Here is an 11,398-nt window from a genome sequence, read left to right on the forward strand (position 1 = left end):
CTGTGATTAATTTCTGTAACTACATTGTTTACCCTAGCCCTTAAACCACCCTTAGCACGAACCAAACCACAAAACTGCTAACCGTGTCACCTCAATAGTGACAAATTTGTTATGCAATACAATATGAACACATTAAGTACATTGAATTTATATTTTTTTTATGCAAGCATGGTAAGTAAAGACACCAAATATATACTTGGATTGATCACAATGACAAAACTGGTTAAAGTCAACTGGTGAAAAACACAGACCTTTTTAACTAAACCCGTAAAGCTTCCCTAGCCTCTAGAGACTGAAATCCAAATACCAGGCATGCATGATAAAACGCCACAGCTGGCAGCTCTCTCACACACTCACACAGGCATATAAACACACACCCAACAACTCAGATTCAATAGTCATAATAATCATACTATCAAACCAACTTTATCATAATCTAAAATAAATGTTCAATAGACCACTTGGAATCAAAACCAAATACGTTAATGTATCATCCAGAACTGCGAAAAATTACAACAAACTTGACTTTGACTTTGCACCTAACAAAAAGTCCACATTAAAAATTATTAAAATGACAACATACTATTATTTCTTCAAATTCTGCCCAGAAATGTTTTAGCCAAGCGCCTTGAGACTGCATAAAACATCAAATGAAAAACCTGAGACTTCTTGTTCCTCTCAAAAGTACTTTAAAAGCGACTTACTGCTGCAACTTTTCTTGATAAATGAAGCCCAACTGCATTCGTTTATCGCAAGAGCTTTCAGCAACTCTCAAAATAAATCAACCGTGTTGCTGCCGAAAGTATATCCCACCACCCTGCACCGCTTCAAAAATGCATGTAGAGTCACAAACCTAATGCTTTCCAGAAACATCCTCTCGAATCAGACCCCAAAGGTATCCGAGAAGACTTTGACAATGGAAACTATGACGAAGAGTAAAAAGGCATCTGACATATTTACAAGTGAGAAACAGTGCCTCTACCATACACAAAAAGGAAAAGAAAAAACAAACAACATTTCTTGAAGGAATAAAGAAAGAGGCAAGCGGTCCTGACCGTGTTCATCCTGCAGGCGTCTGTGCACATTTAGTCTTGCTCTCTCTTTCTCTCCTCCTCTCCCTGTGCAGTTTTAAACAGACAGGCAGCTTGCATTCTTTCCCATAAGGTGATAACAGCTCCCCTGGGTCTCTTTTTCTTTCCTCTTCTTCTTTTTCTTTCTCTCAGTCAATCTCTTTCCTCCCTTTCCCCTGTTTTCCCTCCTCCTTTTCCTCTTGCAGTACTGCTCGCTCTACCTCTCACTATCTCTCTCTCTCTCTCTCTCTCCACCTCCACACAGGTAACCCCTTTCAGGTGCCCCTCCTGGGTGTACGGGAAAATCCTGGCTTGGGAAGCATTATTCCACTCAAGCCAGCCAATGCTCCTCGGAATACAGCTGTACACACACACACACACACACACACACATATGCTTGTTGTAGAGCGCGAACGGACGCTCGGAGGACCTTGAACTCTCCAAATATGGAGCAAGGAATGTAAACACAAAGGCGGAGTTATGTGTGGGTGGAGGGACGGAGCGCAAAAGAGACAAAGTGAAAGATAAGGAAGGTATTGGTATTGTAAAGAACAAGAGTAGCAGGTAAAAAGAAACTCACAATGATGAAAGAGATGGAAAGAAAGCAAAAGCAAGATAACAAAAGAGAGAGGGGAAAAAAACATGCAACTTTTAGTCATTTGGCAGCAGAATTCCTTCAGACTGTTTGTCGCTATGAATGGCAATAATTACAGACATAAAGTGTGTGTTTTTGAGCATGTGTAATTCTATATTTGAGTTTATGCATTGTAAATTGTAAAGGCTGTTTGTGCTCCAACCATGAGGTATCTCTAAATTACATGGCTGCTTGAGATGGAATCACACAACCAGATGTGCATCAAGCCTCAGTCCCATATGACACACACACGCACACACGCATTAAACTGTTGGGATTGATTTTTTGCAGTTGTGCACAGAAACTCCCAACCTTTAAATATCCGGCCCTGGAATTTCCGAGTCTTGTGCATTGCCCTAGCCTAGACTATGTGCAGAAGTGAATAGTAAACATAACAAGTGTAACTTATTTGTTCCCTGATCACTGAACTTTAACTGGACAAGGAGAATAAAGTTCAATTTTGTGGAGTTAAACACTCACTAAGTTCCACTCTTTAAAGAAATTTGGGGTAAGATGGGGTAAGATGTGCCCAGCGGGTAAGTTGAGCCACACTGAATTTTCGGTATCACAATTGCCTACAGTTGAAAATTTTGAGGTTAGTAAGAGTTTCTTTTAAGAAGGAATGATAGTAAATACATTTACAGTATAATGTTGCAAAATATTTCAAATAAATGCAGTTTTTTTTTTTTTTTTTTTATTCAACAAAGAATACCGAGGAAAAAAATTAATCACAGTTTCCACAAAAAATATTAATCATCAACAGTTTTTTTTACAACCATGATTTCCTGAAGGACCATGTGTACTTCAGAAATATCATAGAAGCTGGTACCTTGCAATGTAAATGAAATTAAATAAATAAATGCTTACTTACAACTGTGTTAACCCTGCTATCATCAGATCTTTCCCCTTTTCAAGTGACATACTTCTTCAAAATAACCAAAACCTTGTTATAATGGCAGTAATATAAATTGTCAATAAAATCATCCCTGCGAGACTTTAAGACAAGATTAAGATTTTTTTGCAATACAATGTTAAAATATCAACTCCGTTACCTTGATTTTAAATAGTAAATATCTGATGACTGAAAAGTGGATATATGTAAAGATGTCATCATTGAAAGCACACTGTAGTTTCACAATCTTGGGCACAAGACTTGTAAAATCAAGCTGATCTTTACAAATCACCTTATTAGACTGGGATATAGATACATTACAAACAATACAAATACTAAAATAATATTATGGTTGCCATCATTGGCATACCATTCAGCACATTTGTTTCACCTCTGTCTTACTTCTCCTTGCCTAGAAGACAACTCATCTTGTTAGTCTGGCTCTTGATTAACAAATGAGTAATTTGGGTCAGTTATGTCTCCATCCTGACTCACTCTCCTCAACAAAACATCATGTAGTTTGAGTAGCTCTGTCTTACTACAGTTCATTTAGTGCAGCAACCTTAACATTTACAGTAATTACAAACCCTCAAGGAACGCAGCCAGGGCAACAGCGCTGAGTGCTGTGGCGATACTATGGTAACTGACAGGCCTGGTTTGGAACTCATTATGGTCTGGAGGCTTAAGGCCAAACAAGATTAGGTTAGGGTCAAATACAAGAACTTTACTATTATTGTAGGTTAAGTTTTCCATTCATTCTGAACAGTCCCGCACAGTCTCATGTTCCAATTAACCTCAGCACACAGTGCCCAGACTTAATAACAGTATTAGAGGTATAATGTGTTTCCTGTAGCAGACCAACTTGACAATTACTAGACCATTACGTACCTTCATGTCTCAGAAAACTATTCTTTGCATCCTGAAGTAAACACTGCATACATGTGCATTCATGCTTTTGTTTTCTATCCTAAAATAAATCCCACATTCCCGTGGTTTCAGCCCCTCAAGAGGCACATGAAGTACTATAAAACATGTTCTGAATTAGTTAGTGAACGCAAAGCTAGATTTAGTGTGCTTGCAGTATGTTGATAAAGATATAGTAAAGTGTATGTAGTATACAACTAAATGTGATTCATTCTTTTCCCAAGTAATATTCTAAAACAGACCAACACTTGTGAATTTTAGATAAATATTGTGAAAATAATTTTTTATTTCAGCAATTTAGCTCACATTTAATTTGCTATATATCATTGAGGTTAGTTATCTCATGGGACATTATTACAAGGGCTAAATCTCAGTAAAAAAATGTTAAAGGTCTTATTGCACTAATGCTTTTTTGTTTTTAACATGAAATACTTTTTTTAAATTAGAACAATTTGGAGTGAATTCTCTATTTTAATCTAAAACCTAATATAATGACTGTTGTACACACTTTCACAATAAAACACAATAATAAATCACAAAGTGATAATTGTTGTGTTTTAAAAGTTCTGTTGGCAACAACAATACTTTTTTACTTTTTTACTGTATGCTGATCAATTTTGCAGTTTCATATATCATTTTGTTCTTCATAATCAGGTTTTTGTTTTAATGAATAGAAAGTTTAAAAAGAGCAGGGTTATTTTAAGTAGAAACATTCTTTCACATTATATGCCATAACTATTGACTTTTAATGATTTAATGGGGCCATCCTGAATAAAAAAGTACCCCCCCCCCCTCATAAAAAAAACAAAAAACCTCTATTCTAGTTCTATTCAAGAGCAGTATTGGAGACATTATAAAGAGCTTGAGAAGTCCAGTCTTTTACCTGCTTCTGTAAGATTTTCCCACTGAGCCTTTAGTGAATCCAGAGGGTCATTTTCAGTGACTGCTGAACTGTTCTTCCAGTAGCCAAAATCTCAAAATGGAGATACACGGAGTGTTAATTTACAACTAAATGAATTTCTTCCTGAACCAGCTATATTGAATAATCCACATAAAACACCTTTCTTTCCTGAGAAATGTGAGGATACCTGAAGCAAGGGATGGGTTTCTGTCGGCAATTTCTGAAAAGAGCAGCTCCACCACACCTTCCCCTGGGAATCTTGGGTCTTGAATGGAGACAAGAGCAAATGATGACTGAAAGGGATGAAAGGTATGGAAAAAACTACACTGCACAGCAATGTGGGAACATCAACACACACAAGTTCAATGACAGCTGATTTATCCGTGACTTGTAAGCACATTAGTCACAGCAATGTGACAGTTTTGTTTTTCTGTCCCTCCAAAAGTACAGTTGAGTAAGGCTTCCCATTGCATAAGGAGCAAAATAAAGTGTTAGTGTAAAGAGTTGAGCTGTCTGTCTCTTTCTTAGATCTGCTTGGGTCACTGTGTGTCTTCTCTGTCATTATTTACCAAAAACACTCTGAAAGCACTTGCTCACATGCTCAGTCACACGCACACTCATATACTAGGAAAAGGGAACCTGTACTAAAAAGTATGAATTTCCCAACATCACATTCAAAATATCAAAGAGTATCTGAAGACAACTGTTAGTGGATGTAGGAAATCAGTTTCTTTCCTTTAGGAAAACACATAATGGCAAAGATAGATATTATTTCTACGATAAAACAAAAACATTAATATGTATTATGGACACTTTGTATTTCCCCCATTATTTAAATAACATGGGGAGCTAATTCCTCTCTAACTCTTAAAAGAATTCCCTTGCAGACCATTTACAGTTCATGATTGTATTCAGTCCATTTCAGTGTTATTTTAGTATCACTGATATATTATAATAGTTTTTATTAATATTTAGATTTTAATTTTAGTTGAAAGTTTCCAGAATTGCCATGTTTTTTTTGTTTTTTTAGGTTTTATGATTAATTTTTATACTGTTTATTTTATTTATTTTTTAACATTTTAGTACATAAACTTAAACTAAATGAAAATGGGAATTGACACATAAGCAACTAGCTGAAATAATATAGGTTTAAGCTTTATATATTTTGATTTATTTCAGTTCAGTTTCAGTTCTCCAAGTAAATACAGCCATAGTTCATCACACCAACTGTGAACATTTTCCAATAACATTCCTCAACCAGATTTACGGTTCAAATATTTGATGCCAACATTTTGAACAATATATCTATTGATTTATCTGAAAAGATAAAAAGAGCTTGTTCTGGATACAAAATAAACATTATTTGGCTTGTTATTATTCAAATGGCAATCCTTTCCTAGATTCCTATCTTCAAAAAACTTTGCGACGCTTTGAGTGCAAGGGTTTGACCAAAACTACTTTGTGTACCTTCGTTTGCATGATCAAGGTCTTCTTTCTGCAAGGAAAGTTGGTCTCCATACAGAGTGCCGGTGTGGAACTGCACACCAAACACGGTCTCGTGAATCATCATGGTATCATTTATGTGATAGCATGCAATCTGCAGAGAAAGCAGAAATGAAGACGCTACAGTGTGCAGTTTTCAAAAGATTAGTGCTGTCTGTCTGTCTGTGAGATATCTCACCATGAAATCACCTCTAAGCATCTGTGGGGGCTCCAGAGCAAAAGACACTCTGTCTGTCTGACCTACAGCGACCTGCCTGAGAGTTATACACAAGCACTAAATATACACATACTATAAATACATGGATAAACATGATGATACACAAAGTATGTTCAGAATTTTACATTATATTCATATAATATCTGGTGTCTTACTGCACTCCTGATGTGTAAACTGCCTGTGTGTCTTGATACACTCTGATAAACAGCTGACACACTGAAAACAAACAGTCCCAGAGGAAAATTGTATTACCTTTTTGTTAGAGTTAACAAAATAGAGATCTCAGTAAAGTTTCGAGTTTCGATTTTGCCTCAGATGTTTCTTTTCGACTCCCTTTGTTAAAATAACGATAGAAAATATTCAACTAAATACAGAATGCATATCGTAAATTAAGAACTGTAACTTTTACATGGAGGTCAGAGCTTAGATAAAATGGATTTGAAAGAATTTGATACAGAAATACTTTTACAGAATTTCTAAATCTAAGTTACATACACAATTTACATACATTTACATTTGTGGTACACATAAGAAAGAAAATGAGAGTAAGATAACAGAACTTTCATTTTTGGGGGAAATAATATTTAAGTAAGATTACTGAAGTATTTGTTTAAACAGGAAAACAGAGATTCTGAGAAAGATCTTTTCTCTGGCAATGTATATTAAATTGGATGACAAACTCCTAAAATTACTTGGAAACTAAAAACACTATTTCACTTAAAGGTTAAAAGACTGGATGTACGTCATATGGGTGTTTTTATCACCTGTAGGGTGGAAGTCAGGAATGGGATGGATATTGATGCCATGGATGAAGAGCGGGGAAGAGTTTAAACGGATCTGATGGGTAAGGAGTCTGCCAAACACCTGCACATACCTGAAACATCCACAAACACCTCAGTCACTCATATTGACAAGACAATACTAAATCAGGCTTCATAACACCAGCACAACTTCAGATGATGTCAATAATAAAACAGTAAAAAGATGCATCATCCTGGTTTATTTGGCTATTTTCAGCATTTTAAAACAAAGGGATTTAGGGGAAAGAAAGAATGCATGAATATTTCCAAATAAACTACTGTAGCCAAAGGTGTGAAAAGTATGGGCGCCCGTTTCCACCACAAGATTAAAAATCAATAATTAATCATTAAAAAAAAGGCAATTCCAACTTTTTATCCCAAAATTCTGTCTTGTTTTTTTTTTTTTTCTTAATGTAAAAAAGCAAAAACACGGTATTATGAGCAACAGTCAGAATTGCAATATAAATTCTTACTTTTTTTCCTGGAATTCTGACTTTTTATAAACTCACAACTGTGAGTTAACGTGTCTTTTCTCTCTGAATTTATAAATTTATGTTCCCCAATTTTACATTTCTCAATTGTAAAAAAAAAAAAAAATCTGTCTATTTAACTTATAATTGTGTTTTTTCCTCACAGCTCGCTAGGAGCTTGACAATGGCAATCTGACCAATCATAATGCCGATTCTGCCATTATGTCAGAAAAACAAACCAGACAGGAGAATAGATGAATGTTGGTGGACTCGAACTTGAACAATTATGTATATTGACATCTTTCTGCAGTTGAAAGAAGATCCCTTCCGATGTTCATTCATGTTTATTTTGTGCTATAATAACTAGTAAAGAGGAAAAGATGATCGGTTCAAGTGCCACTTGAACTGAGGCGCTACAGTTCTGAGAAAAAGAAAAGCTAGATATAAATTTAAACTTGCAAGATATAATGTAAACTTAGAACTAAGAAACAACAAAGTGTGTTGTGGAAACAAGCTTCCAAGAAAAGCGTTACTGATTCTGAAAGCCGAAAAAAATTTACGTTTCTCCATTGATTTAATGCTATTCTGGGTACACCTAACTATCAAAGAGAATAAATAGCTTCTATATAGTGTTGCCAAGAACAGCTTCTTTGTGTTGTTCCAGCAAAAGATCAGAGAAGAATATTTATGTTGCCATTTTTGAAGCTTTACAATAACTCATCTTCCAAAAAGTGTTTATAGAGTCAATAGAGATAAGAGAGCATAAGGGATGGAAGATTATAGCGCACTAAAAATCAGGGGAGAAAAAATTGCACATGCATGAGGGATGACAGGCGGTGTCTTTCAGCATGATGTAAAAAAAAATACATTGTAAAATGAAGATATTTCACAGAAAAAGGAAGTGGAAATAATATGAGGACATCCACATTGCATAGGGGGATTTCCTCTCATGAATGTGTCTCTGTGTGTAACCTTTGCTCATGACAGACTGCTGAGTGACCGACAGCCATAACAGCACCAACACCTCAGTATGCCTCCAGGTGAAAAGCAACAGGAACGAAGGAAAAAAGAAAGTTAATGCATAAACAAATGAGCCTTGCCTTTTCTGAGATGGAGTCATAAGGCTAACCATTTTATCACTGCAGAACTTCTTCATGGAGTACAGCTCTAACGCACGTTCCTCACTGAAAGACACAAACGAAAGTATAAACAAATCTTTCTGTTTGGTCGACTATGCAATCATTTAACATACAGTGCATGCCACAACATGCAGTTCACAATCAATTCACGATGATTTTATATATTTAAACACAGATTTTTGAAATGATGCCAGATGAAGCTATTAAGATTACTAGTAAACATTATCATGTTACAGCAGAAAATTACAGGTTTGGAACAATATGAGGGTGACCAAATGATGATAAAATGCTCATTTTGAGTAAACAATCCTTTAAAGGTCTTAAAATAAACAGTAGATCCAAAAATCAATGTTCTGTCATGTTGTTCCAAATGCATATGACTCTCTTTCCTCCGAATGAATGATTACCAGAAACAATTGCTCTTGTAACAATCACTGAACAAAGCTTTCAAACTGGATTTGTGAACTAGTTCAATTGACTGAAAAGATCCAAATCAAAAAATGCTCAAATCTTATTCAAAATCTGGACGTTGCTAATGATTATATTCGACTTAAATTTGAATCTGTTCCTTATACATAGCTATCAAATTAATTTTGAAAAAATGAAATATAGTGCATGATCAAAAGGACTATTTTTATGTTCTATTTCGAAACTTGAACGTGCCAGAGACCATTTATTTTAATCACACAGAAACTACCGCAGGTTTAAAATGGCATGGGTGAGGGTGAGTAAATAGAACCAAAATTGTCGTTGTATTGAGATGAACTAACTCATTAAGCAGCTCGTCTGAAATAACAGTCGTCTTATTAAAGATTTTTTTAACTTGTTAACAATGAATCTGAATTGTTAAGTGGTACCTGGTGGACACATTAGATAGCTGGATGTAAGAGGATATTACCACACCCACTCTGTCTCTGCTGCCCTATGAGAGACACAGGAAGACATTAACCAACATGTACATTCCTACAGGACGGAGTCAAAGTCCCAGAGACAAATAGGCCTAATGGACTTCAAACCTGAGAATGAACATCAAATATCTTTAAATCTCACTTTGCAGTGTAGCAGCAGCACGTTTTCAGAGTGTGCCCTAAGCCAACTGTCCATGTTTTTACACACTGAACACAGCAGATGGAGCGATGGAGCTTTTCCTTCTGGCCATCCTAGATCCACCACCTAACAGTCAGAGATGTGAGGTCACAGTTTAAGAATTCCATTTCAAATAAATGCTGTTCTTTTAAACTTATATTCGTCAAAGAATCCTGACAAAATGTTCCATGACAAAATTATATTTAGCAGTTTTCAAGATTCATAATAAGAAATGTTTTTTTATTATTATATATATACCATATATATATATATATATATATATATCTATATATATATATATATATATATATATATATATATATATATATATATATATATATATTGTATTACAATAAAATACTATAATGTAATACTATTTGAATAATGATATTTCTCAATATTACTATTTTGGATCAAATGAATGCAAAATTGGTGAACATAAGAGACTTATTTCAAAAACATTACAAATCTTACCAACCCCAAACTTTTTATGGAAGTATGCATACCATTACACTCATTAACAGTCACATGACACACAGTTTATCTTTACCCTGTGGTTCATCCTGCTGAGATCATCAGTGTGTTCGGATAAGTTAATGACCTGCGTGCAGGAAAATAAAGGTTTTGTTCCATGTGACTCCAATAGCAACAGTCTACTATCAGTCAACAAACAACACAATGGCACCCGGATTCGTTTGTTTTCTTGTCTGCTCACCATGTATCGATCTGCATGTTTGGACTGCAGCATCTTGCGTGATGCTGCGCAGGTTGTGCTGGTACGTCTGCTCTGTGCAGGACTGGTGGAAGGTGATGCTAATGATACACTCCGTAATGTAGTCCAGGTCAAATTCAGATCCCTCCGCCATCACGATAGTGTTCCTCATGGAAGGAGATCTGCAGAGAGGATGAGACTGGCTTCAGTTCAATAATGTGAACACAAATACTTTACAAGAGAAATCTGACACTTCAGTCAGTTTATGAAAGTCGTGTGTATAGTAGTGTTCTGTAGTGGAAATGCTGATGGTGGATATTTTATTACAGATGTCATGGAAAATATAGTTCCAACCATCAGCATTTCCACTGTGGTCAATGGTCACTCCTTTTTTTTAAAGGTCAAAGTTTTTTTTTTTTTTTTTTTTCAGTCCCAGATTAGGATTTAATTGTAATAGTGAAGTAAACGTTAGCATTCCACTGAGGGGCAGGGTGACAGTTAACAGGTTAAACTTTTCAACCAGGAGAGAAGGCTATGACAGACATTTGAAAAGTAGAAAAAATTAATAAAAAAGAAGATACTTTACAAAGTGACTTCAGGGAATCAGAAAGAACACAAAAAAAGGCCTCATGAAGAAACCAAAATTATTATCTGTATTTAAAACCCAGAGCGTAAAAGGAAACTGAAACCACAGTCTGATTAAGCAGCAACATTTCCTTCATTAAAGATTCAGAGTCACAAGATAAAAAACTCTCACACACCAAAGACGCTTCTCTATTTTTTTATTCACTATTTCCTTTTACTCAGAAAAGATAAGACATAATAAGTTCATAATAATACTACTTTGTGAATTACAATACGTGTATGCCTAACCAGAGTCAAAATATTAATTCTTTACAAAGTTCAATCAAATGAGTTCCTTTTTTCAGCCTACTTATTTTCTGAACCCACGAACACATGTAGTGCGCAAGACAACACGACTTCCAATACGCCAAACACATGACAGTCCTACGGGGCTCTTTAGTGGCATTGTCTGACCTTGGCACGTGA

General features: G+C 35.4%; 1 pseudogene; it reads right to left on the reverse strand.

Moving 5' to 3' along the window:
• Positions 1 to 10,511, reverse strand: part of LOC113088210 (tensin-1-like) — a 39,423-nt pseudogene extending 28,912 nt beyond the window's left edge.
• Between the last annotated feature and the right edge of the window lie 887 nt (positions 10,512 to 11,398).

Source organism: Carassius auratus, unplaced genomic scaffold (genome assembly GCF_003368295.1).
Source record: "Carassius auratus strain Wakin unplaced genomic scaffold, ASM336829v1 scaf_tig00045816, whole genome shotgun sequence".
Lineage (NCBI taxonomy): Eukaryota > Metazoa > Chordata > Actinopteri > Cypriniformes > Cyprinidae > Carassius > Carassius auratus.